The sequence below is a fragment of the Dendropsophus ebraccatus genome, chromosome 13 (genome assembly GCF_027789765.1).
Source record: "Dendropsophus ebraccatus isolate aDenEbr1 chromosome 13, aDenEbr1.pat, whole genome shotgun sequence".
Classification (NCBI taxonomy): domain Eukaryota; kingdom Metazoa; phylum Chordata; class Amphibia; order Anura; family Hylidae; genus Dendropsophus; species Dendropsophus ebraccatus.
In genome coordinates, this window is record NC_091466.1 from 19,448,884 (window position 1) to 19,476,057 (window position 27,174).

Here is a 27,174-nt window from a genome sequence, read left to right on the forward strand (position 1 = left end):
TGCAGCTGTCATGTTTGACAGATGCATTTAACTGTCCTAGTTAGCGGCAGTCAGCCTGTGCCCGCTTATGGCCGTGGTCCTGGGCTGCACATAGCAGCCGTGAGCACGGCGGTACAGAGCCCCACCTGAACCCCCCTAGTTGTGCCATAACATATCAGATACATCATGGGTCGTTGAGGGGTTAAAGCAGCCAAACATGCGGAGAAGAGTCTATCAATGTTTTTTAAACGCCACATATTATTTGTTCGAGCATCGAATATTTTCGAGTACTGTGGTATTCAAACCAATAGTGAGCTCAAACGATTATACGCTCATCTCTAATAATTATATATCGGCCACAGGCGTTTCTTCTGACTATTACAGATCTTATTATTTCTGCTTTGTGATTGGATGGATTTGTATCAGTTACAGGTATATAAGGCTTCTCTCACATTAAGGTTATCACTCAACTAGGAAAGCAGCCGATCCCTTCAATATTCTACAGATATCTCTACAACATGGGGGAGAAGATGCACCTCCTTGCCCTACTACTCTTTGCATTGGGACCTGTGACAAGTGTCCCTGTGCTTCCACCATTACAGGTAAGATAGCGTTCTTTGGTAGTTATGTTATATAGTTAAATCTTACATATACAAGATATTTTTAAAATAACATTTTCGGTATAGATCTGTGTTCTACATCTAATGAAATGTTGCTATTGATTGTAAATTTCTCTTTCACAGATTTCTAAAGCTGCCTTTGGTGAATATGGTAAGGCTTCTCTCTAGTGATTTCCACATAAGAAATATAAAGACAGCCAACAAAACTATAACTACATAAAAGTAGGAGAGAAGAGTTAGTAAGTCCTTGTATATACAGGGTAGGAGAAATATTACTGTGTCAGAGATATCTAGTTACAGAATTGGATCAGTAGATGAAATGAGATGACATTTTTGTAGGTTACAAATGACTTTATAACACATGGGAGGAGATTATCTAAGCTGTGTCTTATACCGACCCGTTGAAAGGTAACAGCATTTTGCACAAAAATAAATAAGACGTCAGTCTTAGTAAATCCTTCACATTGGGGGAGATTTATCAAACTGGTGTAAAGTAGAACTGGCTCAGTTGCCCCTAGCAACCAATCAGATTCCACCCTTTATTTTCCAAAAAGTCTGTGAGGAAAGAAAAGTGGAATCTGAGGACAAGATGATATTGTTTGCCCCAAAGAGTCTGATCATCTGGACCTTTCTATGAAGCTGTGTTACATACGGTATCTTCTACATGAACCTATATTATTGGTTTCAAACAATTGCAGGAGATGTCACTCCATTGGCTCTTCTTTGCATGTCTGGTGGGATGCCCTATGACAATTAGTTTCTGGATTTAAAAAAAAATATATAAAAAAATAACCAAAACTATATATATATAAATATAAATATATAAATATATATATATATATATATATATATATATATATATATATAGTCCACAGGAAATGTTTTTAAATGAGATCAAGAGCGATGGGTTCAGCGATGGTCCAGCGATGGTTCAGGTAAGAGTAAATTGTATTTAATGTGAAAAAAACCCAAAACTTTATAAAATAGTAAAACATAATACTCAAAACTAAACTGTCATAGTTTTAAATTAAATTGGTCCCATGAAAAAAAAAGCAAGGCCCTATAGCTCTAGCAATAGTTCTATAGCGTCATTCCAAGGTCCTGCTGACAGCAGCCGACTGTCATTCTCTGCTTGGGTCAGGGTCCGTCACTTACCCGGCTCTTTCAGATGCAACGCCAGGGCCCCACCCCTGTTACTGATTGACTGAGCAGGCAATACCTTAAAGTGACATTGTCAACCCCCAATGGGACAGGTGGCGACCTCAACACCTGCTGTCTAGCAGGAAGTGATGAATTCTTTAAAGTCTAACACACAGTGCTCTCTGCTGCCACCTCTCTTCGTAACAGGAACAGTCCAGAGCAGGAGAGGTTTTCCATAGGGATCTCTTACTGTCCTGGACAGTTCCTAACACAGACAGAGGTGGCAGCAGAGAGAACTGTGTGACACTAGAAAGAATACACCACTTTCTGCAGAGCATGCAACAGATGATAAGTACTTGAAGGCTTGAGCTTTTTCAATAGAAGTAATTTATGAACCTGTATAACTTTTTGACACCAGTTGATTCATACATATATATTTTTCTCTGTGGAGTACCCCTTTAACATGTACAGTATACACAATATGGGATAAAATGTACAGCAGTATTATTTAGGATGGTACTTTTTATTTTCTACCCTTAATTTGAAGTCCTTCTTTAACCATTAATTCATCTCTCTTGTCCATGAAAACATTCTATAGGCGATACCATGAGTATTTGTTATATAAATAGTATTTTTATTATTCAATCTATTCTTCATTTAGAAGAAAACATGATGGTCGGGATTGATGACATGCTGATCCCAAGCGGACGCAGTGCTATCAAATGTGCTGATCGTTCATGCCTCTGGCCCAAGTCTGAAGATGGGACGGTTAATGTGCCTTACGTGTTTTGATCCCCATATAGTAAGTTTTTTTTTTTTTAGAGAGGTGTATATATACTGCTCAAAAACATAAAGGGAACACTTAACACAATATAACTTCAAGTAAATTAAAGGGGTTGTCCAGCAAAAAAAAAAAATTATTTCAAATCAACTGGTTTCAGAAAGTTAAATAGATTTGTAATTTACTTCTATTTAAAAATCTCAAGTCTTCCTATACTTATAAGCTACTATATATCCTGCAGGAAGTGTTGTTTATTTACATTCAGAGACAGTGCTCTCTACTGACATCTCTGGCGGAGTCAGGAACTGTCCAGAGCTGCAGCAAGTCCCCATAGAAAACCTCTCCTGCTCAGGACAGTTCCTGACTCGGCCAGAGATGTCAGTAGAGAGCACTGTTTCTGAATGTAAACAAACAACATTTCCTGCAGGACATACAACAGTGTATAAGTATGGGAAGACTTGAGATTTTTAAATAGAAGTAAATTACAAATCTATTTAACTTTCTGATATCAGTTGATTTGAAAGAAAAAATTATTTCGCTGGACAACCCCTTTAAATTTCTGTGAAATCAAACTGTCCACTTAGGAAGCAACACTGAATGACAATCCATTTCACCTGCAATTAGCAAGACACACTCAATAAAGGAGGGTTCTGCAGGTGAAGACCGCAGACAACTTCTCAGTACCTATTCTTTCTGGCTGATGTTTTGGTCACTCTTGAATGTTGGTGGTGCTTTCACGCTTGTGGTAGCATGAGACCCACACAACCCACACAAGTGGCTCAGGTAGTGCAGTTTATCCAGGATGGCACATCAATGCGAGCTGTGGCAAGAAGGTTTGCTGTGTCTGTCAGCATAGTGTCCAGAGGCTGGAGGCTCTACCAGAAGACAGGCCAGTACACCAGGAGACATGGAGGAGGCTGTAGAAGGTCAACAACCCAGCAGCAAGACTGCTACCTCCGCCTTTGTGCATGGAGGAACAGGTGGAGCCTTGCCTCTATTGGGTAATAAATGTTATTTCCATTGATGATTTTTGTGTGATTATGTTGTCAGCACATTCATTTTTGAGAAAGTGAGATTATGCAAATTGTCCAACAAAGAATTCACTAAATAAATATATATATATATATATATATATATATATATATTTTTTTTTTTTTTTTTTAAACATTAGGTGATTGGGACTACAAAGTGTTTAAGACTAGCATGGATGAATATACGACACTCACCTTTGTGAGACTGAAAAATCGGAAAACAGAGACCGACTACCTCAACATTAAGTCTTCAGAGGGGTAAGCTCTACTATTATAAGTGGTATGAATTTTGATAACTTAATTATAACCATAATATAATGCTATTTATTGCACATGATCCCTTCAGACAGAGCCATTTTTCATGTTTGCATTTTCGTTTTTCCCTCCTTGTCTTCTAAGAGATACAGCTCTTTTAATGTATAAGGCTATGTTCACACTGCGTACGATTCCGTCCGCAGTTCATACGCCGCCGTACATGTGCGGCTGAAACTACGGGTGTGAGAAAAATCGACATGCGGCCGGATGTGTACGAACCGGTACACATAGGCTGTATCCCAGTTTTCCAAGCGGTCCTCCCGCTGTATCCGCCCGCTGCACGGAGCGGGCACACAGCGGGAATCCGATGCCGAGCGTTCGGGTTCAGCCGAACCCGATCCTCGGCGGGTTCGGCCGATCCCTAATTATAACGGTTAACAAGTTACAACAGTTTCCACGTTTTTTAAATTTTGTGCTGAAGACTTTACGAATGACATGAGTCGTGCCATAAACAGAGATCCAGATTAAAATTAGGAGTTAGAAGTTAAATAACAAATCCCTGGATATAACTTAAACAAAGAACTAGTAACTAATAACAATACTAGGATCGTGACTATTTTACAAGGCATGAGATTTGGTCAGAGTTTAGTTATAAGGCAGGAAGGAATGCTAGAGGTGTAGAAAACCAATGAAGAGAAAGCTCATATGTTGATAACAGATCTTAATAAATGCCAATTCCATTGTTAAAATCCTATGAATCTGTGGTTGTAGATAGGAATTTCTGATAAAAACTATTCCATGGTCCCCACAGTAACATAAATTTCTCATGTGAACCCATCTCCCAGCTACAGAGTTCCTCCAGGCGAGAGATTTGTTGTACTTTTTCTATCCATTCTGTTACTGTGGGCATGGCCGTATTTGCCACTAGGCACCTGTGGTCCGGTTAACCCCCTCCGCCGCCCGGGGGGAGGGGGGGGGTCAGGGGAGCGATGGTTCGGCCGGGGGATCAGGCAGGTATAGAGGCAGGCTGGAAAGGTCTCCCCCATGCAGGGCCGGCGTGAGCTTCTGGTACAGACAGGCTGGAAGCTCACAGTGCAGCCCCGCGATGCCCGAACTTCTCTCCTGTTTGGCAGCGGCGTGATGACGTCACACGCACGCTGCTGAGCAGGGAAGAAGTTCGGGCATCGCGGGGCTGCACTGTGAGCTTCCGGCCTGTCTGTACCAGAAGCTCACGCCGGCCCTGCATGGGGGAGACCTTTCCAGCCTGCCTCTGTACCTGCCGCCCTGCTGATCCCCCGGCTGGTCCCCCGGCCCCCAGGCTGGACCCCTGCAACCCGGCTGATCCCTCGGCCCCCTGACCGCACCCTCTTCCCCCCTGCCTGTCACCTCAGCTGCCCCCACCCATCCTCTCCCCCTGCCACCCCAGCTTACCCCGATCTTCTCCCCCCAGCCCCCCGATCTTCTGCCCCTGCAACCCCAGCTGCCCTCCCATCTTCTCCCCCCTGCAACCCCAGCTGCCCTCCCATCTTCTCCCCCTGCAACCCCAGCTGCCCCCCATCTTCTCCCTGCAACCCCAGCTGCCCCCCATCTTCACCCTGCAACCCCAGCTGCCCCCCATCTTCACCCTGCAACCCCAGCTGCCCCCCATCTTCTCCCCCTGCAACCCCAGCTGCCCCCCATTTTCTCCCCCTGCAACCCCAGCTGCCCCCCATCTTCTCCCCCTGCAACCCCAGCTGCCCTCCCATCTTCTCCCCCTGCCACCCCAGCTGCCCCCCATCTTCTCCCCCTGCAACCCCAGCTGCCCTCCCATCTTCTCCCCCTGCAACCCCAGTTGCCCCCCATCTTCTCCCTGCAATCCCAGTTGCCCCCCATCTTCTCCCCCTGCAACCCCAGTTGCCCTCCCATCTTCTCCCCCTGCAACCCCAGCTGCCATCCCATCTTCTCCCCCTGCAACCCCAGCTGCCTTCCCATCTTCTCCCCCTGCAACCCCAGCTGCCCTCCCATCTTCTCCCCCTTCCACCCCAGCTGCCCCCCATCTTCTCCCCCTGCCACCCCAACTGCCCTCCCATCTTCTCCCCCCTGCCCCCCATCTTCTCTCCCTGCCACCCCAGCTGCCCTCCCATCTTCTCTCTCTGCCACCCCAGCTTCCCTCCCATCTTCTCTCCCTGCCACCCCAGCTTCCCTCCCATCTTCTCCCCCTGCCACCCCTAGCTGCTCCCCCTCCCTCCAGCTTCTCCCCCTGTTACCCCTCCCCCCTGTCCCCCAGCTTCTCCTGATCCCCCTGTCACCCCAGCTGCTCTCCCTGCCCCCCAGCTTCTCCCCATCCCCCTGTTGCCCCAGCTGCTCCCCCTGTCACCCCAGCTGCTATACCTGCCACCCTTCCCCAGTCACCCCCAGCTGCCTCCCTTCCCCAGTCGCCCCCAGCTGCCTCCCTTCCCCAGTCACCCCCAGCTGCCCGCCTACAGATGATTTGTGGTCAGAGAAATCTTCATGATGGCTGCACCAGATGGAGAAGAAAGCGAAGTGTGAGCGACGGCAATAGGAGAAGACGTCACCTGTGAGTCATTAGTAACTGCACTGTAATCACTTCTATAGTGTGCAGAGCCTGTGCACTGTTGGGGTCTTAATGGGTCAGCGTATTGTTTGCGGTAGTGTACTGACACAGCCCCACGGTCACTACAGTACACTAGCGCAAACTTTTAAACTAGGACCCAACTACAAGAGCTGCAGGCACTACAACTCCCAGCGTATGGTGAGGGCTGCAGGCTGTCAGTACATGCTGGGAGTTGTAGTGCCTGCAGCTGTTGTAGTTGGGTCCTAGGTGCATTATACACTGGATGATTTGTGGGAGATCAGAATACATAGATGTGTGGGGGCTCAGTGCAGGGACGTGACCCCAGAACATCACTAATAGGGGATAGAACAAAAACATTACTTACATTCCCTGTCTTGCCTTGCTTAGTGTCTCAACTAGCGCTTGCTACGAGATGTTATTGCATTATTCCCCACTGAAATATCAATACAGTGTGTCCCTAAATTAAAAGTGCCATTGCCATCTTTCTGACTAGTTTCGTCGGCTCTTCCCGACTTTATCAAAGTATTGGCGTTCACTAAGCAAGGCAAGACAGGGAATGTAAGTTAGACCGCAAGTTCAGTACCCGCCGTTGTGAGCGGTTAGCTTCTTAGGAGATAGAGATTACCTAGATAGGGTGCCTTCTCCAGTCCGCCGTTGTGAGCGGGATCGCGCACATTTGGCGACGATCATAGCGCTAACCTGCCACGACAGGCAGTAATGGTTCACAGTAGTTAGCAATACTTGCAATAGTTTGCTATCTCCAACTCGCGGTCTACAGTGATTGTCGCACGCAGTTAGCGGCGATTATTACTGATCTAAGCTCTCTTCCTGTGCCTTCTAGTGCTTATCTCTCAGCTATAGCGATTCCTGTACGGCCAGTGTGTGAAATATTATCAGCAGCAAACAAGTATTATACATACTGGCAATTTCCTGACTAGCTGACAGTTATAAACACATGCCGTACAGAAAGTACATTAAGTAAAGTGGTGATTGATACAATGGGCAATATATGATTCAATGTACATAGTGGTATATGTGTAAAAGTTAAAAGACATTTAAAGGGACAACCCTCCCTCGACACACATCCCCCGCGAGCTCGCGGCATATCATTGAATAAAGTCAACAACCAAGATCCCAATATTGGGTAAATAACCCAGGGACTTATAAATTGACTATGCACCACTACACCCACTATAGATACATCAGTGTGTGCCTATTTTAAGTAACACTGTATATACACAGTCACTGCACTTGTTTTTTGTTTCTCTTTTATTCAAGTATCAATAAAAGCTAAGTTTTACCTTTTGGGCAAGTAGGGTATTCTAGCCTATGGCTTAAATTTATAATCGTAGATCAATACCTCCCTAAAGGTTGGGATCACCCACCCCAATCCAAGGCACTACAACTCCCAGCATGTACTGACAGTCTGCAGCCCTCAGGATATGCTGGGAGTTGTAGTACAGCAGTACAATCCTCTCATAACTGTAGACAGATGTATTGCTGGAACTTCAGGGCTGATGGTAGTCACCCACAGACAGATTTATTTAGAGACTATAACTCCCAGCATACCCTGAGAGCTGTATAAATGGAGGGGGTCCTGAGAGTTTTAGTTCGACTGAAAATGTTATTCACAAGGGATTTGTTACAGATACAGATGAATCCAGGAAAGGAGCGGGTCAGCATGTCGCATTTCTCTGGTTCTATACTGGTGGGCCCCAGGTACCCCAGTCCCACACTGGACAGAAGCGGTCCCCGAACTTAGATGTCCCCGGCCTCCTTCCTTCCTTCATCACGTCTGTTTGATGAGAAGAGCGGGCATCAAGCAAAGCGGCACCCCAGTACCTAGTACTACTGCCAGCCGGGGGGTGCTGCTCAGTAGTACCAGCTACTGGGTGCTGGAGTGCCGGCCTTCCTGCTGTGCCAGGGTATACACCATGCATATAACCTGTCAGTGCCAAGGGGAAGGGGAGGGGGGGGGGGGCGCCTCAGCATGCAAAGTGCCTAGGGCAGCATGAACTCTAAATACAGGCCTGACTGTGGGTGGACGCTCCTCTCTCCAGGGAAGAGGAACAAGTAATTTAGCTGCAGTAAGTCAGGCATTAAGGAGAAGCCGCTTGGCCGATAGAAGGATTAAATGAATCAGTGGGGGAATATTTTTACATTTTCATGAGTGTCCTCCTGAGACCTCAAGTACTGGAAGAGTAAGGCTTGTGGCTTCAATTTTAAAGTGAGTCACCAATGTCCTTTAACCCCTTAAGGTCAAAGCCAATTGTACTTTGCAATGACAGGCATTATTTTTCCATAAAATATGCTGCAAAAGAGGAAAAAAATCATTTGCGCTGTTAAATTGGAAAAAAAAAAAACGAATTTGTTTTAATTTCGGTGAGTTTTGCATTTACACCAATCGCCCTATGGTAAAACTGACATGTTATATATGTTCCTCAAGTCGCTACGATTACAACGATATATAACATGTATTTATTGTATCTGATGGCCTGTAAAAAATTCAAACCATTGATAACAAATATACGTTCCTTAAAATGGCTCCATTCCCAGGCTTATAGCGCTTTTATCCTTTGGTCTATGGGGCTGTGTCAGGTGTCATTTTTTGCACCATGATGTGTTCTTTCTATTGGTACCTTGATTGCACATATATGACTTTTTGATCACTTTTTATTAAATTTTTTCTGGATTTGATGCGACCAAAAATGAGCAATTTTGCACTTTGGAATTTTTTTGCGCTGACGCCGTTTACCGTGCGAGATCAGGAGCGTGATAAATTAATAGTTCGGGCGATTACGTGTGCGGCGATACTAAATATATTAATTTATTTGTTTATTTATTAATTTATATTTATAAAATGGGAAAAGGGGGGTGATTTGGACTTTTATTAGGGGAGGGGATTTTTTATTAATAAAAACTCTTTTTTAATTTTTTTTTACATGGACTAGAAGCCCCCCTGGGGGACTTGTATATACAGAGCACTGATCTCTCATAGAGATCAATGCTGTGTATATACACAGCAAAGATCGATTAGATCGGTCATTGATTGCTATGACCTGCGTCACTCTGACGCTGAGGCCCGGCACGGGCAGAAGAACGGATCTCCCCCCCGTGATAGTGTGCATAAAGCACTTCAATGCAGCTGTCAGGTTTGACAGCTGCATTGAAGGGCTTAATTAGCCCGCGCGGCAACGGGACCCGCGCCGGCTAACAGAGGCACTGCCTGGCTGCACGTGTCAGCCGGGATCAGCGCCGTCCAGAGCGGGGTCCCGGCGGGACCCCGCTCTGAACACCCCCCGCGGCACCATGAGGTATCAGATACGTCATGGCTCGCTAAGGGGTTAATATAATCAATCACTTTTGACCAGTACAGCTGCATACGGTTTGGGTCTTGGGGCGTCACAGGGAGGTTGAAGCCATAATATGCGTAGTGGATTAATTTGATTCTCTCATTTAGCGAATACTTTATCCTTCTGTATTTTAGGGTATTTGTCGCTCGTTCCCCTATATAATGTGGATAAGGAGATCTCTCTTTTTTTTAGATGTCAAGCATCATTGGGACGAGTAGGTGGAGGCCAGAACCTTGCAATAGACGCTAATGGCTGTATCTATAGAGGAATTATTCAACATGAAATAAACCATGCCCTGGGCTTCCAGCATGAACACATGAGGAGTGACCGGGATGACTATATCACCGTCATGTATGAGAATATTTCACCAGGTAACACCTTCACCAAGAAACTATAACCAAATATTCTTTTATGCATTTGGTGTCACCATTACAATGACCAGTCTAATAAAGAGGTCTTGTCTTATAGATGATTGGTATAATTTTGGCAAAGCAGACACCAACAATCTAGGCCTGTCGTATGACTACGGGTCCGTGATGCATTATAATGGGTATGTTTGTTTCTTTTTGCCACAAACATTAATGTGTTGTTACTATGAAGGCCCAAACTATTATAATAACCTAAACTTTTCTTTCCTCCTGTGTATGACAGGTATTCATTCAGTAACAATAGAAAACCCGCCATTGTACCCAAACCTGACCCAAACGTCCCAATTGGACAAAGGGACGGACTAAGCCCTCTGGATGTGGCTAAAATCAACAGTTTGTATGAATGTGGTAAGTTCCTGCAGGGCTGCAGTTCTATCCAGGAGCTTCTATCCGAAATCTATAACATCTATACAATGAAATCATTTCCCTTCTAGATGTCTCTGCAACTTTACTTAATGAAGAAAAAGGATATGTGACCTCACCCAACTACCCATCAGAATACCCAAATAATACCACCTGGCTTTGGCTTATAAGAGTACCATCAGGGCAGGTAAAGTAATAAAGAAGCATTCCTCGCAACTGGCCATACGCTTTGGCATACGCTGGCGGAAAGTTGGTCGTACGACTCCTGAAACTATCTATAATGTTGGATAGCTCTCCTGGTCTGCTCAACTGATTTAATTATTTTTTTAACATTATTGTTATTATTTCTAGGTTGCATTAAATTTTCTTGACTTTGATCTCCAGTCACCTGGTTTCTTAGACTATATTACTGTTTATGATGGTCCAACTAAGGATTATCCCATCCCCCCCCATCCCGGCCACATCCCCCCATCAGCCCATCTCAGGCCCGCCGCCGCAAGCATACATTACCTGCTTGGCGGCGCGGCTACAGTGAGGCTCCCGGCACCGGTCCCAGCTGATCTAAGCAGGACCAGAGCCGGCAGCCTCACTGCAGCTGCGCCACCGAGCAGGTACTGTATGCTCTCGGCGGCGGGATGCGGGTGGCGGGGGTGGGCTGATGGGGGGATGTGGCCGGGATGGGGGGATGCGCCGGGAATGAGACGGCGGGGCTGCGGGCACCAGGCAGTCAAAGCACATCTTCCCAGCGGGATGTCAATCCTGCTGCGAATATGTTCTATAATAGGGTTGAATGGTACCGGATACGCAGCGGTTCTCGCTTCGAATCCGCAGAACTGAGATCCGCTGTGGATCCGGTAGGTGTGAAGGCACCCTGAAATACATTATAGATACATGTTTGTACTCACTACATTAATGATCTATCTTACAGTGCAATGTGGAGGAACATTCTTTGATTTCATAGGCACTATTACTTCCCCTGGTTATCCAAATAACTATGGGCCAAATCTCAATTGCTACTACACAATCAGAGCTCCTGAGAATAACACTGTAAGTTTTACTTGCTGTAAGATTGTCTACTTATGTTCTATAAATATAATAGTCCATGTATCCTTTATCTATTTCCTATCTATTTCCTAAGATCAAGTGTATAATCTGTTCTTAAGTGAGCAGAGAACTAGTCTGAAGGAATAAGGGTTGAGCAAGTGGTCGATGACGTCATTTGGCTGGTGTAGATTCCTATCGTCTCGGTGGTGAAGGCCAGCTGCCTGCCATTAATCCCTTGAACGTCGTCATGTACAGCGATGCACTTAAGGTAGTCAGTGACAGGATAAGCACCTGTCACTGACTGATCAGGACCCCGCCGGTCCAGAACACTTGTACTGACAGGCGGGGCTAAGCCACTTACCTCTGTCCGGTGATCTGCTCTCTGCTATACTGATGAATGATATACCATAGCATAGGATTGTACTGATCAATCCTATGCTATGGTATATCATTCATCAGTATATGCAATCAGAGCATTACATATATCAGTCCCCTAAGGTATTTATATACACAATATAAAATGTGTAAAAAAAAATAAGGTTTTAAAACATATTTTTAAAAAACATTAATAAAAAAGCCCCAATAAACATTTATATTACCTCCTTTCCCATTTTTGAAATATAAATATATATATATAAAAAAAAATAAAAATAAAATAAACATATTATATATCATAGCACGGAAAATTCTATTAAAAAAAATCTATTAAAATATAACAATATTCTTCCTGCACGGTAAACAGTATAAATGAAACCAGAAGAAAAAAAAAAAAAAACCCGCCAGGATTGTTGGTTTGTTTAAATTAAACATTAGAAAAAAAATTAATAAAAAACAACCAGTATTTTTCCTTTACACCAATATGATATCAATAAAAAGTAGAGATCATGGAGCAAAAAAATGACACGCCAACCAGCCCTGTAGGTGGAAAAATAAAAGCGCTATGGCTCTTAGAAAGTGGGGAGGAACATTGCTTTAGTTTGACCCGGACATTAGTGTATTAATGACCTTTGGCATAAAGGGGTTCAGATTTTTCCAAGCCTCAGGTGGGGTTTGTGTGCAATGTGCTGTATATAGGGAGCAAAGTTACGTTCTGAATCAAACATGACCCTAAGGTGCCTATTCCACGGAGCAATAATCGGCCGGTAATTATCGCTCGGTGAAATAGAGAAAACGATCAGCCGATGATTGTGTCATCGGCTGATCGTTTCTTTAGGCCCAAACCTAAAATCAGCGGTCACCCACAGCGCATCGCTGTGTGGAATAGCGGTGCGTGGCGGGCAACCGACGATTTGAGAAGCACCATACATTACCTAGCAGGGCTTCTCCTCCGCTCCGTCTTCCTCCTCGGGTCCCGCGGCACAGCATCAGCTTCGGTGCGGTCTGACAGAGCTGTCAAACCGCTGTGCCAATCACTGTCCGGCACTGCCGCGGCCGCAGCTCGGTCAGGCCGCTCAGGAGTTGATGCTGCAAGCGGGAGCGGGGGGGAAGACGGAGCGGAGGAGAAGCCCTGCTAGGTAATGTATGCTGCAAGGACATCGGTAACGATGTCCCTGCAGGCCTCGTTAAACGATCATCGGCCCGTGGAATAGGAGCAGTAAACAAGCGCCGATCTAGCAGAGCTCGTTTACATCGTTGATGGGGCCCTGCTTGGCCCGTGGAATAGGACCCTAAGCAGGTGGACTTTCTATGTCTCTCTCTGTCTCTCTCTCTCTCTCTTTCTTTATCAGGTATGCTGTATTACAATAACAGTACCATGGATGCTTATGCTCATAGGTATGCTATGTATGCTAATACCATGTATGATGTATGTCAAAACTTACAGATTCGCCTGACCGTTACTGATTTTGAAACAGAGTATTTCAAATTCTGTCCAACCGACTACTTAGAAGTGTTTGATGGGCCTATCATATATGGTGCATTCTGTGGTACCCGGGAAATCCCTACAATTACATCTGAAACCAATATCCTAAAGCTGCACTTTGCTAGCAATAGGTCTATTCAGAAGAGAGGGTTCAAGGCTTCATATATTATGCGTAAGTACTACAACCTCATGGTTATATAGTCACATAGGTAGCACATTATATATATATATATATATATATATATATATATATATATATATATATATCGCTGGGTTGTAAGAATTCATTAATAATTGTATCATCCATACTCTGCTTACCATCTGCTGTGAGCTACTGCTAGGACCAGCATTGTACTGACCCATGGGGAGACCAGAGGAGCCTACAGTGGACCTTGATATCTGTGCACTGACCTCTGGTGTATCACAGTAGCAGGACTATGGCACAGTCAGATACATGGAAGGACTATGTGCAACAAGGGGGTGCCCAAAGCCCCATCCACCAGGCCCTTAGGGGGAGACAGTGGAAATGATGTGTCCAACTTACCAATCCATCCAGAGGCATAGCTAGGGGTTCAGCCTAGAGGAGGCGAGTGAGTCTCAGTGGGCCCCCAACTGATTATGTTACCCATAGGGAACCTCAGTAGATGACAATGCTTTCCGAATAATAAATGGTATTTTCTACGACATTATTCATAGTGAACAGGGATTGAGAACAGTGGAAAAGACTTTTACATGTCACATATATAACCATGTAAAAATTAAAGGGATTATCCAGCATTGCAAAAACATAGCTGCCTTTATCCAAAAACTCCAAAGCTTTGATGTGGTAGTGCAGCTCAGTTCCACTAAAAGAGAATGGAACCAAGTTGTAATATCACAAACAACATAGAGGAAGCTATGGCGCTGTTTTTGTTTTCTTATTAGCCATCCATCCATTCTTCTATCTCTTTATCTCATATGTATCTGTCTAATATCTATTGGGCAGCAGGAGGACTACACCATAGCTGATGGTCAATGACCAAATTAGCAACATCCAAAGGGTATACCCGCAGTACTAATAGAGTAAATGTACAGTACAAATGCTGGGTAATAACAATAAATAGTCCCATGGAGTTCAAGGCAATTATACTAAATAACCTATATACAAAAAGCCAGACTACTGCAACATAACTAAATGGAATAATTACTTTACTAATTCATAGAAACAATACATGACAATACATCAAAAATGTAGGAGAAAGCAGCACAGATAATCATGGTGTACAGGGTATATGAGAGCAGCCAGTGTATGCCTCCATGTGGTATTTAGATCCAATTCTAGCCCTCATATAGTTCGCAGGGTCCCTCTATGGTGTCATATAGTAAAAAGGACACCATCTATACCCTAACATAGTAGATTATCCCCCCTTGTTCCTCCATATAGAATATAGAGCCTCCCTGTGCACCCCCATATAGAAGTGAGGCCCCTCTATACCTTTATATTGAAATTCAGCTTCTCTGTACATCCATGTAGTAGTTAGGCCTCTGTGCCCCAATATAGTCATTATTTCGCTCTGTTTCCATGAAGTAGTAGTCAGGGCCATCTGTGCCTTCATATAAAAGATAGACTCTCCTCTGTGTATCTATCTAGTATTAAAGGACAACTCCCATGAAAAACTTTTTCCCAGTAATTGAAGCACATTCTAAAGTTATATAACACTGTAATATACTTCAATCACCTGTCTGTCCTCCTTCCCTGTCTTTTCCCCCCTCCACCCCCCACCAGGAAGTGTAAGAAACTCCTTCATACCTAATTACTGTCGTCACCAGTCTCCTCTCTCAGCTCCTTCTAGTGACCGATGCGTCATCAGCAGGAGGGCTGCTCTAGCTCCTGTTACACCAGCCTCCCCCTCCCCTGCCTGGTCAGGTGACTAGGCTTGCTCAGCTCCCATTGGCTGAGCAACTGTAAGCCATCTGACATTCTGAAACTCAATAATGACTGGTGACTGACTCCCAGCACATAACCAGCTACAGGACCCCCTCCCCCATACTCCCTCCTGCTGCTGAGTGGACTCAGTGAGTGAGTGAGTGAGTGATGTCACTTGCTTATCTTTCTCCTCACTCCCGGCATATCAGCTACACAGACGTCTTATCTCTCCCCTGCTGCCCTTACCATCCTGCAGAATGTACACTACAGTGAGGTGATGTGTGTGCAGCTTCAGTGTGTGTATATAGCAGCCTGACTGAAGAGAGAGAGAGGGGGTCATGTTTAGTGTATGATGGGAGTTGTAGTGAAGGAGGGGCAGGCACTTGCTGTGTCACAGCAGGGGGCTGGCTTGTCACAGCAGCCAAAGTGCATCATGGGAAGCTGAAACCAGGAAGCAAGGAAGAAATGAAGAACAAGACTTGAAATCAGAAGGTACACAGACGCTGGGAAATTCAAACAGTGACAGGAGGGATGATAAGTGTATAAACTATGTTTCTGATTGTTTTTTGTTTTTTTTCCTTAGCGCGGGAGTTGTCCTTTAAGACCTCTCTGTGCAGGCCCCCCCCCCCCAAAAAAAAAGGAAGTATCCTCCTTGTAGGCATCTCCTCCAGCAGCATCTCATGTAGGTAATCCCCCTGGTATGTATTCCCCATCCATCACCACCACTGTGAGTGGACTGTACCTCCAGATTAGGTACCCCCTTTCAGTTAGCCAGCACATCCCATACCCCAACCCCCATAGATAACATCCTTACCAGGAGTTAGCCCCACCCACACACATAGGTCTCCTCCTCTAAAAGTATGGGGAAAAAAGCCATACTTACCTGCTGTGCAGTTGCAGTACTGTAGTCTTCTGATGTCAACTCTCTCCCTACTCTGTGAGCGCACGAGTGACATCACTCATGTCCCACAGCTCTAAGGGAGGAAACGGCCTCTTATGGCCACAACAGTGATTGGCAGGATGGAGAGCCAATGGTTTCCGCGCCTTGTCAATCACCCTGCTGCATTTAACTGTCTGTTCTCCTCGCATACAGCTAAACGGTCAGAAACAACATTCGGTAGCCGTGTGGGCCCCCCAGGAGCACTGGTTGCTGGTCAGGGGCCCCCTACAGCCATTAGACATTTGTTAAGTATGTCTGCAAAAGCAATAGCTTTTGCGGACAGCATTAACTGGCAAAATTTTCAGTGGGCCCCCTGCCTGTGTGGGCCTGGGAGCGGCCGCCCCCTCTGCCCCCACCAAATTACGCTACTGATACCATCCATAGTAAATGACCAACAATAGTACCAACATGGTAAATGACCAACATGGTACCAACATGTAATAATAACTAAGTGCTAATCTTCACAGATCACATAGCAATACATAGGAAGAAACTACTACTAGAGCGGGCTAATATAGACTGCACCTCAACATAAAAAGTGGTAAAAAAGCTATTGCAACATATCACATGGGACAAAATTTCATAGCGCTAGGTGTGCTAAGTTCTGCCATACCTCCATAATGTTCCTTCTCATAAATGACTGATATAATGGCTGATATATATGTATAGATCAACATGCATGACTATTCTTCCCACCAGAACAACAGAACCCAAGAGACTACATAACAAACTTCTTTTCATGTTGCTATTTTTTTTTCTGGAAACCATGATGGTAGTGATGGATCTAACAAATAAAGGTCATTTATGGCTTTACAGCCCCCAATAACCTACACCGTATTCACCCTATTATCAGAGGTCGAGCTTCAATTGGACGTTTTCCCAGATATGAAAGGAAGAATAGTGCAGTATGCAGGTGTACTGTTCCCGTCAGCATGTTGTCTATGTAATACCTGGACATTGTGAGGCCTCCAGAGTGAGACATGTCCTGTGCAGCCGATCTCTGCTCCAGCTACTAGATGGGATCTTGATGACCGCCCAACCTCTTATTATAGAAATATTAGTAATGTAGTAATACATTGTAATCTATCACACATTTGCTTTAAAGTGTGCCTCTCATTTGTAAATATTTTTGAAATGTCACAGAGACATAAAAAATAGCTTTTTATGTTAAAACAAGATAATCCTTTAATAGTCCCACCATGGGGAAATTCATAATAAAAACTAAAAGGGAAAGTAAAGGCATTACGGTTAAAGTAGACAAGGAGAAAAAAAGGTAAAAAGATACAATACAAATATTAAAATATTTCACTCCTCTTTATGGAAGGATCTCTGCTTAGGTCGGTGTTAGTTGTATAGCCTAACCGCAGCAGGAAGGAAAGACTTCCGATATCGCTCCTTCTCGCACTTTGGGTGAATTGTTTAATAAACCTTTCTCTGTCTCTCTCTTTACAGTATAACTGAATATGGCCGCACAATGGAAACAGCTGAATTCTAATAGTTCATTAAGGAAATGACAACTTCATAGGTGAAGGGAAAATGTAACTTTAGGAAATTGTAGTTATTAGTCTTCCATAATTTCTAATAAAACTTCTTCTTGCATTCTTGCATGTTATTACTTATGGAAAGTTAGACAAATTTCTAATGTACATTAATTATGGGAAATGCACATATACTGCTATTTCCCTTAATTTAGTAGATCACGGAGTCTTTAAATTCTGTCAAAAACCGTGACGTCACGAATCAGTTGTAATTCCTATGGAGTGTCCAGCAGGGGGCACACTATATATAGAAGTCAATGAGTACCATTGACTTCTATATATAGTGTGCCCTCCTGCTGTACACTCTATGGATTTTATGGATGTCTATGTAAAAAGTAATGTAATGTACAGTATGTTTTTTTGATTGAATACATTTATGGAATAAGCTTGGGGACAGCAAGTGTCTTTGCTCACCAAAGTATTCCATAAATGTAAAAAAATATAAATTAACCAATCCTCAAAGTTCTATTATGGAGTACAAACAGTAGAGTAAGTCATACATGAAGTTCAGAAAAAGGTATAAATTATACTTTATATAGTTAAAAACAAAATGTCGCCACAAGGCCCTTGTGGATAGACAAAATGCAAAGAATAAATAATACTATACTATAATATGGATAAAAATACAACAATGTGAAAATAGATTACATACACAGAGTGTGTTGGTTTGCACTTCGAGTCTCTGTTCCCTTTAGAGAGCTTGTATTGCCCTAGCAGTCAGTCTCTAGTCATAGTATTTTGTGCTGCAAATGGTCTTAAAGAGAACCTGTCACCGGGGACGCGGGCACAGAGCCCGCCCGACCCCCCGATGCAGCTCCTGGATGCTTACCCTTTGCGATGAGTCCCGTTCCTGGGGCCGATCCTGGGACGAAGATATCAGCGCCCGAAGCCGTGCGCGCGCACCACTGAGATGAGTCCGACGCTCATAGAGAATGACGGAGCCGTCATTCTCTATGGGCATCGGACTCATCTCTGCTCATTTGCATACAGCGCGCGCACGGCTTCGGGCGCTGATATCTTCGTCCCGGGACCGGCCCCAGTAACGGGACTCATCGCAAAGGGTAAGTATCCGGGAGCTGCACCGGGGGGTCGGGCGGGCTCTGTGCCGCGTCCCCGGTGACAGGCTCCTTTAATGTTTCAAATAGCACATAGTAGGTTACTTATTTCATAAAATTCTGTTGTGGAGATGTGCTGGTATAGTTATGTTTTAGTTAAGAAACAACGTTACATATATCCAGTGCTTCCAGCATTCCTTAATGAAATAAACAGCAGAAGGACATTTGTAGACTAGATGCGTAGAAAGACTGGTGCACAGCACCTCTCACCACTCCTGGGACCAGCAATCTGTGTTCTCAATGATGGCATAGAACATACTGCTGGATTTGTTACTGGTGCTAGCAGCAAGAACAAGGTCTTCCACAGTGAGTGGTTTGTAGATGTTTCTCCACTTGGTAACAGGAGCCGCCGAGATGGATGGTGCTGGAAACCGGAATTCGTTGGAATCGATACAGAGCTCTAAAGTCACAATGTGAACATATGTTTTAAAGGGGAACTCCAGGTAGAGGTTAAAAAAAAATTAAACTTTCGTAGAAGCATAACGCATTACTTACCTGTCTATCCCAGTTTTGAAACTACCAAAAATCCATTTGTTTGGGGGGTTTTTGCTCTGTATTGTGTTTCTGTTCTTCCTGGTTTGGCATTTCCCAGAATGCAATGCTTTCCCTCATGTGATCATCACAGCCCCCACCCATTACAATCAGTAAAATTAGTGCAGCAGCTGCTTCTATTCGGTCAGAAATGGTGAATCACTCAGGGGATTGGGTTATCCAGCCAAGCCTTCTGTGACATCACACCCTGCCCCCTGTCTGCATCATCAGCAAACACACACACAATGTGAGACAGAAGCATGTAAGATTTGTCTCCAAGGGGGGAGAGCAGAAGGAGCAGGAGACAATGTGAACTGGCACAGAGGCCATTTTTTTTTTCACTTCCTGGATTTCTATCAGCTACCAGTGTGGCAGAACCGCACAGATACAGTAATACATTGTATAGACAAATCTATATAACTTATAATGTACTTTTAATAGAAAACAAGTTTTTCTTATCCGGAATTCCCCTTTAAGTTATACGCATTTCAAGGCACCTGGCACCTTTTCCTCAGTAACAGAGCATATAGGTGTATAAGTGGTCCCCCACCACTCTGACTTCTTATATAGACCAAAAAGAGAGAGAGGAGGTAAAAGGTGTTCATTAGGTTAGTTCTAATCTCAGGACTGGAGTCAGTCAAGTCGGTGGAATTGTGTCTTCTACATCACCGATATTGAGCTGTGTGTATGGCAATGTGAATTGTGCCATAGGGTTTTATATGTAAAAAATCACCCCCCCCCCAAAAAAAAAAAAAAAAAAAAAAAAAAAAAGCTAGAAGGATTAAGTCTTCTTACTTCGGTTTCAGTAGAAGCATAATTCTGAACACAATTTTTATATACATAGATTTTATATTTAGTATATCACATAAACAAAGTATTTATTCAGTTTGAGGCAATGTACATTTATATAGTAATAATGACTACAATAGTGAAATCTCATACGCTATAAGTAAATATTCCTAAGCCTAGAATAATTTAATTATAGACAAAAGTAAAACGTTTTACTTTTTTCTTTTTACTTTCGGCTATAATTAAATTATTGTAGGCATAGGAATATTTATTTATAGCGTATAAGGAAGAGGTTGGTGGGATTCGTCTGGCGCAAACACCCCTTTTTTTGGAACACCGGCCACGTTCCCCTGTTCCTTCTCTGGCACTGGTGTGAAGTCAAATTCAGGCTTTTATTTGATGCAACGCGTTTTGAGGGTGCAATCCCTAGTACATAGTGCATAGTACAGGTAACAAACAACAAAAATGCGGTTCAGACAATGTTTCTACATGTAGAGAAATGCATGTACCCAAAGATGGGGCGTCTTCAGGTTTAGTGCCTAGGGCAGCAGCAGCTGTTAATACGGCCCTGGGTATCGGGGATGTCATTTGTCACCATGGACGTCTCGGCCCTATATACCAACATTTATCATGACATTGGTGTCCAATGTGTCAGGGAATTCTTGGTCCAAGATGAACACATTCCAGCGGGACAAACCGTTTCTCATCGAAGCCCTAGGATTAATATTGAAAAATCATTTTTTCATGTACGACGGTGCCACCTACCATCAAACCCGTGGGACAGCCATGGGGACGCGGGTGGCACCATCATATGCTAATCTCTTTATGGGGGTCTTTGAAAACACATACATCAGGTCCTGCCCTATGTTTAACCTCTTAACGACATCGGGCGTAAATGTACGCCCCCGCGCCCTGGTACTTAGTGCAAACGGACGTACATTTACGCCCGGTGTTTCCCCGATCGCTGTGTGTTCACAGCCCAGCATCTTATCCTCAGTATCACTACTACTCCCATCATTCAGCACGCTATCAGCACAGCCTATTGCAGCATCACCCATTACTTTGCTTTATTCAAGTCTGCCTTATACCCGGTTGCATCCGGAGAGACTGTTGCTACTAGTTACCACTGTTACAATAAATATACAATTACCGTTGTTTCTGAACCTTGGCATTGGTGTGGTAATTGGTGCCCTGACTAAGGACAACGAAGAATCGCATGCCCAGTATCCCCGCATGGTCAGGAGCCCGGTTTCCAGCTGTATCACCCTCGTGCCTTCACCGTGACAACCCTATGCCCTACAGCAGTCCCGGTTCCTGCCTGTTAGCACCATCTACACTACGGAGTGGCCCCTAGGGGCCCGGGCATCACAGGGGGATCCTTCTTTTCCCCCATTCATCCTTATCCACATCATCCGGTGACGTGTCTGGGGGTAGCGTAGCGTACGCTGCCCTCCAGACACGTCTTTTCCGCCAGTACCGTCCCAATAAGAGATGACGGTATGGTGTGAAATTCTACAAACTCTGTGAGAGTACCTCTGGGTACACTTACAGATTTAGGCCCCCTTCACACGTCCGGAAAACCTGCCCGGATTTCCTATCCGGACGGATTTCCGGACCCATAGACTTACATTAGACAAGGACACCCTTCCGGATTTTCCTGGAAGGGTGTCCGTTCCGGAAAATAGGTCAGGATTTTTTAGATCCTGTCCTATTTTTGTCCAGAATTCCGGTCCGGGCGCCCCCATAGAAGTCTATGGGAGCGCCGGAACCGCGGACGCTTTCCTGATGCACATCAGGATTGGCCAGCCGCCCGACTCCCCCAAGCTCACCTCCCGGACCTCACTGCTGCCTTGCCCGACCCCCGTTCCCGATCCTCGAGTCCGCCCCCCCGGAGCGCGGAGTTGGTCGGCCCGGCCCCGACACCCGATTCTCTCCCTCAGCGCGGCGCTGCCAGGCCCCGACCACCCATCCCCCCACTCCAGCCCCGCTCCCCCCAGCGACGCAGCGCTGCCAGCCCCCCGACACCCCATTCCTCCTCCCCCCAATCACCATGGCACTGCCCGGTCCCCGACCCCCCATCTCTACACCCCCCCCTCTCAGCGCGCTGCTGCCGGCCCCCGACCCTTCATTCCTACCCCCCCCCCCAGCACTGCGCTTCTAGGCCCCCGAAGCGCCCCCCCCCCCCCCCAGCTCACCTTGGCATCCTGTCATCTCGGGGTCCTCAACGGAAAAGAAGAAAAAGCACGGCCAGAGCAGGATCCAGGATAGGTGAGACTACCCCTAAAACTACTACTCCCATCATGCCCTGATGACAGCTGATGATGGGAGTTGTAGTTCTGCAACCTGGATGACCACAGGTTGCAGAACTACAACTCCCATCATCAGCTGCCACCAAGGCATGATAGGAGTTGTAATTTTGCACCCTGCGGTCATCCAGGTTGCAGAATTACAACTCCTTACATGTCTTTTTGGCAGTACATGATGAAAGTTGTAGTTCTGCAACAAATTAGGGGATCACACAGTATAGGAGGGGGAAAGTAGTGGCACAGTACAACTACATCTCCCACCATGTTGTGTCGTAATATGCAGGACTGCATCCCCCAGCATGGTTAATAGGGTAGGCTGTAGAACTACATCTCCCAGCATGGTGTAATAATATGCAGGACAACATCACATAATGGGAGTTGTAGTTCTGCAACACATAAGAGGAAGACACATGGCATGAGGGGGAGATGGTCACACTACACACTACACTAAGGGGAAGGTGGCACGGTACAAATAGGGGACACAGGGGCGCCGTACATTAGAGGGAGACGGTGGCACAGTACATTAGGGGGAGACCGTGGCACGATATGCTAGGGGGAGACGGTGGCACGGTACATTAGGGGGAGACGGTGGCACGATATGCTAGGGGGAGACGGTGGTACGGTACATTAGGGGGAGGCGGTGGCACGGTACATTAGGGGGAGACGGTGGCACAATATGCTAGGGGGAGACGGTGGCACGGTACATTAGGGGGAGACGGTGGCACGATATGCTAGGGGGAGACGGTGGCACGGTACATTAGGGGGAGACGGTGGTACGGTATGCTAGGGGGAGACGGTGGCATGGTATATGAGGGGGAGACGGTGGATTGTAACACAAGGGGGAGATGGTGGCAGGGTACACTAGGGGCTGTGTGGGTACTTGAGATGTATGTTGGCAAACTAGACCATATTGAAAACACTTTTTTTTCCTCTCATCAGGAAATCCTGAATGTTTTTCCTGATGGTTTCCTAATTGTAAAAACGGATTACTGTCAGGAAATCCTGATACTTTCCTGATGACATTTGAGGCCTCCTGATCAGGATTTCCTGACAGTAAAAACTGACACGGACGTGTGAATGGGGCCTTAGGATACGTGCACACTGCGGAATGGCGAAGGATAACCCTTTGTGCATCCCGCAGCTGGCACCCGCCGGTGGACTGATGCGGGCGCGCGTCTCCACCCGTGTCATAGACTCCATTCTATGCACAGGCGGATTCCGTCGTCGTTCCAAAGAATGAACATGTTCATTCTTTGGACAGTGGGCGGAATCTGCCCGTGCATAGGATGGAGTCTATGACACGGACGGAGACGCACGCCTCCATCAGTCCGCCGGCGGGTGCCAGCTGCGGAATGCACAAAGGGTTATCCTTCGCCATTCCGCAGTATGCACGTACCCTTAGAGTGTATGAAGGAAGGGACACCCGAATCCAGCCCCCAGATGCCCCCCCATCCTCGGAATTAGTGGGAAGATCGTTGGGGAACTGATCTTCCCACTGCTGGATAAAGGTCACCACCTGTACGGGGATAACTTTTATACCAGCACCCCCTCTTCCGGTCCCTCGCTGCCCGAGCTACTGTAGCTTGCGGCACAATCCAAAAATATCAGAAGCTGTAATAGAGCCCTAATATTTAGCAGCCATGGAGCAGACCCAGCACTTCTGGATATGAAGGACCCCGTATCGCACCAGGGCAACATTTTCCAGGTGACGTCCCCCACACTGGAAAACAGGAGACCCCAGAAGAAGTGCAAAGTGTGGCGTAACCTGGGGATCAGGAAGGACACCATTTTCCAGTGTGACACCTGTCCTGATCCCCCCGGCCTCTGCATACTGGATCGCTCCAAGGCGCACCACACGTCACTGGGGTTCTACATTATCTAAATTCTGTCCCTTATTCCTATTTCAGGGGTCACGTTGATCCAGGGATTATTCTGATCGCCATTATGGAGTCAGGAAGGAATTTTTTCCCTGTGATAAAGCTACTGTTGTCTGCTTTACGAGGATTTTTTTTTTGCCTTCCTCTGGATCAATACAGGTTGAATTTGATGGACACCTGTCATTTTCAACCTTATAAACTAATAATTGGCATAATGTCCCCAAATAAATTAAAATTGTCCCTTTTCCCCAGCTAAATAGGTATGGCCGCCATTCCCATTAGAGACTTGCCATGATGCAATTATAAAGCCTCTGTGCTGCCAGGACAGTAGAAACCCCCATTCCAGCCTCTAATGGCGCTCTGTCCCTTTGGTGGCTTGCCCTGTGCCCATACAGCATATTATGTCCACATGTGGGGTATGTTTGTACTCGGGGGAAATTACCCTACACATTTTGCATTCAATTTCTTTTTTAACCCCTTGTGGAAATGGAAAAAAAATCAAGGCTAGACCAACATTTAGTGTAAAAAATTTTAAATTTTTACACTAAATCATTGATCTTGTCTTAATTTTTTCATTTTCTCAAGGGGTTAAAAGATAAAAAAACCACAAAATTTGTAGAGCAATTTCCCCTGAGTACGTAAATACCCCACATGTGGACATAAAGCGCCATACAGGTGCAGGGCAAGCCTCCAAAGGGAAGGAGCACCATTTGGCTTTTGGAAGCTGGATTTGGCTGGAATGGATTTCGAGGGCCTTGTTGCATTTGAAAGGCCTCTGTGTTGCCAAGACAGTTGAAACCCCCCACAAGTGACCCCATTATGGAAACTACACCCATCATGGAATGTAACTAGGGGTGTAGTGAGCATATGGACGCCACTGGTGACGGGCACAAATGTGGAACAATGTGACGTGAAAATGAAATATTAAATTTTTTACACTATAATGTTGGTTTAGCCTTAAATTTTTCATTTTCACAAGGGGTTAAAAGAGAAAAAAACACACAAAATGTGTATAGCAATTTCCCCCCGAGTCCGTAAATACCCCACATGTGGACATAAAGCGCCATGTGGGTGCAGGGCAAGCCTCCGAAGGGAAGGAGCGCCATTTGGATTTTGGAGGCTGGATTTGGCCAGAATGGATGATGAACGCCATTTCGCATTTACAGAGCCGTCGTGCTGCCAAAACACTGGAAACCCCCCACAAGTGACCCCATTCTGGAAGCTACACCCCTCAGCGAATCTAACAAGGGGTGCAATGAGGATATGGACCCCTTGATGACGGGCACATTTGTGCAATGAAAGTGGAAAAATGAAATTTTTCATTTTCACATCACATTGTTCCACATTTGTGCCCATCTTCAGTGGGGTCCATATGCTCACTGCACCCCTTGTTAGATTTCTTGAGGGGTGTAGTTTCCAGAATGGGGTCACTTGTGGGGGGTTTCCAGTGTTTTGGCAGCACGAGGGCTCTGTAAATGCGACATGGCCCTTGAAATCCATTCCAGTGAAGTTCAGCTTCCAAAAGCCAATTGGCGCTCCTTCCCTTTGGAGGCTCGGGAGAAACTGCGCTACACGTTTGGTGTTTTTTTTTTTCTTTTATCCCCTTGTAAAAATGAAAAATGAAGGCTAGAACAACGTTTTAGTGTAAAAAATAGAAGTTTTCCTTTTTTATGCCACATTGTACTGAAAATCTGTGAAGCACCTGTGGAGTCCAGATGCTCACCGCACCCCTTGTTACATTCCTCGAGGGGTGTAGTTTTCTAAATGGTGTCCCTTTAGGGGTGTTTTTTAGGTTTTGGCACCCCAGAGCCTCTGCCAACCTGAAGTGGTACGGTCAAAAATGACAAATTATAACGGAGGCGGTGAAATTCACTAGGCGCTCCTTTGTATCTGAGGCTTGTGGTTGCGTCAAACAATGCAATAGGGCCACATATGGGGTATTTTTATAAACTGCAGAAACGAGGCACTTGGGGTGCATTTCTCTGCTAATAGGTTTATCATTATGAAAAATATTGGATTACAATAAAATCTCTGCACAGAAAATTAAAATTTTCAAATTTCTTACACACTTAGCTTTTATTTCTGTGACTCCCCTAAAGGGTGAAAAACTTTCTAGATGTGCTTTTGCAGAGTTTGGGGGCTGCAGTTTCTGAAATGGGGTGCTTTGTGGCAGTAGCGAAAATAGGCGGGGGCAAAGGGGGCGGTCGCCCCCGGGCCCACTCAGGCAGGGGCCCACTAAGGTCTCAGACAGTTAATGCTGTCTGCAAAAGCTATTGCTTTTGCAGACAGCCTTAACACATGTCTGTCCTGGCCGGGGCCCCCAAGAAGCCAACAGCACCTGGCAATAGCGGGCCCCCTCAGCTGTCGGATGCCGTGCCCGGCCAGGGCTGGATCTTCTCCCTGCTTCTTCCTCACAAGCTGCTGCTGGCCCCTCCCCCTCATACCACACTCTGTAGGACAGTGAGGGGGAGGGGAGAAGCAGCAGCGTGTGAGGAAGAAGCAGGAAAAACATCCAGCCCTTGCCGGGCACGGCATCCGACAGCTGAGGGGGCCCGCTATTGCCAGGTGCTGTTGGCTTCTTGGAGGCCCCGGCCACTACAGACATGTTTGGGGAGGGACCAGCAGCTTGAGGGATCCTGCCGTCCATGGCTGCCAGAGAGGGACTGAAGTCATCCAGCAGCAGCTCTGACAGTAAGTGAGGCTGCTGAGCGCTGGAAGGTGTCAGGTACTGTGAGAGGAGTG

The 27,174-nt window shown here is 45.6% G+C and overlaps 1 pseudogene; it reads left to right on the forward strand.

The window, feature by feature from the left end:
* Window positions 1-497: 497 nt before the first annotated feature.
* On the forward strand, window positions 498-13,631 carry LOC138770451 (embryonic protein UVS.2-like; annotated as a pseudogene).
* Window positions 13,632-27,174: the final 13,543 nt, after the last annotated feature.